Source organism: Fukomys damarensis, unplaced genomic scaffold (genome assembly GCF_012274545.1).
Source record: "Fukomys damarensis isolate Sample0158 unplaced genomic scaffold, DMR_v1.0_HiC HiC_scaffold_5, whole genome shotgun sequence".
NCBI lineage: Eukaryota > Metazoa > Chordata > Mammalia > Rodentia > Bathyergidae > Fukomys > Fukomys damarensis.
Window position 1 is genome coordinate 41410409 of NW_022900917.1, and position 2757 is coordinate 41413165.

General features: G+C 45.8%; 1 protein-coding gene across 4 annotated transcripts in view; it reads right to left on the reverse strand.

Annotated features, from left to right (window-relative positions):
- Sulf1 (sulfatase 1) overlaps nucleotides 1–2757 on the reverse strand; it is a 175174-nt gene that overhangs the window by 121012 nt on the left and 51405 nt on the right. The window lies entirely within an intron of this gene.

Sequence of the window (2757 nt, forward strand, 5' to 3'; positions counted from 1 at the left end):
TACCCCTCCCCACATTTGGTAAAATACTGATTGCTGTATGCTGATAAATGCTTTGTCCCTTTATGGTTAAATGCTTGAGTGACTCATGTGATTGGTAGAAGATTTGCTTGAACTGTCCAATAAGCTTGCTGAACCTTCCCCCTGGGATAACAGTATATAATCGTTTTGCTGAGCCAATAAAGCGCCTTTGATCAGAAACCAGACTTGGGCCGTGTACTCTAACTTCTTAAAGATTTCCTTCACAGACATTCAAGATCGGATCGGCCTCTGATGACCCACGAATAAGAGGCGGCTCTCACTTCCTATTCCCCGCGGGACGGGGTCCCCCCAGAGAGCCGCAGCATGTCACAGAAGAACTTAAGATATTTATTTCAACATTTCTTCTAAAGGCAGACAGTCTAACTGCATCGTCGGAACAGCAGATGCCCTTCATTTACGAATGGTGGACTTCATGTTAGGCACCGGGACTGCAGAGGTGAATGGGGCCCTGCCACTGCCTTGAAGGGTCTCACTACTTCGTGGAGAGAAAAAAAGGAAGAAAGAAAGTTTGAAGTCAAATGTGGCAGTTGTGACCACAGTCATGAAGGAGTAACTGGCGTCAGCCCAATTCTCAAAACACTGGACAAAGGACTACGTGAAACCACGGCCTGGGACCATGGCAGGGTGTGACCCCCCGAGGGAAGGGACACAAGTACACGCATCCCACTGGAGGTACTTACTGGCCCGACACAGAGAGGGGAGCTGAGTGGAGATGAGTGAGGTGAGGGCGCCGTTGGGGTGGCACTGCGGAAGGTGTCAGCCAGAGTAGGAGAGGAGGGAGCCTCGAGTAGGAGTGCAGGAATCTGTAGGGCCCCCCTCACGGCCTCGGCTGAATCCTAAGCTACAGATGTGTAGAGTGAGACTCCACAACTTCAGTGAAAGGACAAGTATGAGACGATCATCTGTTGAACAACTTAATTGCACATGGCAGGGAGACACTCAAGTTCTGGCCAGTCGGAGGGAGCTCCTGGAATACAAGCGAGGAACTCATGAGCACCCACGGGTAGGGATCGAGCAAGGCCAAGCCTCAGGAGCAGGGCACAAGCATGGATTGTTGAAAGCTGTCCTAACTACTCAAAAACAAGCTTGACACAAGCTAGCTGATGCTCCCTCGCATTGACTGCTTCACCAGATCAAAACCCAACATTCTTTAATTAAAAGAAGGAAACAAACCTAGGTACTCAATACTATAATAGTAACAAAATCCACAGTCAAACACTACTGATGCGTGAAAAAGCGAAGAAATGTGACCTGAGCCCAGGAGAAAAATTTGTAAATAAAAAGGAGACTCAGAAATGAAACAGAAGATGGAATTGGCAGATGAGGATTCTCAAATTGCTATTATAAATATGTACAGGGAGAACCACGCCTGCTCCCGAACCAGCAGCCATCGCTCAAGCGCCGGGAGATAGGCCAGGCCCCGATCCACCGCGGGAAGGAGAACCACGCCTGCTCCTGACCCAAAAATCATCGCTCAAGTGCCAGGAAGGTAGCCGCCCGGGTGACCCTGAACACCCATAATCCCCCCCAACCCCCTGCACTCTCAGATCTCCTGACTGTGCAAGGCTTTGGACCCACTCTGCAAAGACAGAGGTGGTCATCAAGGGTATTTTTCTGAGTTCCCAACTTTGAACATCTTTAAAGAAAGGGTGTCGGAAACCTGTAATAGAACGTTGCGGAGTTCAACCATTCAGAAGGATGGGGAACTCAATCTGGGCCTTGCAGCCTGAGGTCAGTCAGCGTCATGGGGTTCAGCAATCAGCTAACTGAGATCAGGGGTCTTGCATCCTCTCTCTGTCTGAGCCATTAAATGGTAAATATACTATATTGAAAAGTTTGTTCACTGCAGACATGTTCTGGAGTGCTTCTTGATTTCAATTTAATTCAAATGATTTAAGGGTGATAGACTAGTGACTACCACAGGTGGTCAGTGTCCAAGTTGTGCTTGATCTCAATGTGTTGCTGATTGTATCAGTTGGGGTAAAGCATTGCCGTTGATTTGATGAGCTGTTTTCTCTGATGTTATGAAGATGAGAATGTCTGTGGGTCGTTAGAGATCCAGAAGCTAGGGTGCAACTATATCAGGAAGATTTGGGTGATAATCCAGAGATTAAACCAAGGACAGTCTGACAACAAAAATTAAAATGAGATACAGACTTCCAGTTCACCAATGGCAAACAGTAGGGCAAATGAGGATGAAAAGGCCGATAGTGAACCACCAGGACACCCTGAACTCAAAGCACAGGAAGTAACAAAACAGATCAATCAGGCTCTAGAAAAATTCAAAACAGAAATAATTTCCCAGATAACCACAGAGATAGTGAGCAAAATGGAAGTCGTGATTCGAGACTCTAGAGCAGAAACTGACAAAAAAATAGATGAGCTCAGGACCATGATAGAAGCCATGAAGGCCCAGCACAAGAAAGAAATGGAAAAAATAAGCACCCAACATAGGAAAGAAATGGAATCCATAAAACAGATTCAAACAGAGATCCAGGAAATTAAACACTCTATTGAAAGTGTACACAGCAGAATAAAAGAATGCGAAGATAGGTTATAGAAGATAAGATTGCAGTCAGTGACCATGAAAAGAGAGGTCTCTTAAAAACAGTAAGAGATCATGAGAAATCGATCCAACAACTCCTAGATGATGCAAAGAAGAATAACATAAGACTGATAGGAATCCATGAAGTAGCAGGAGAAAATACAAATGACTTA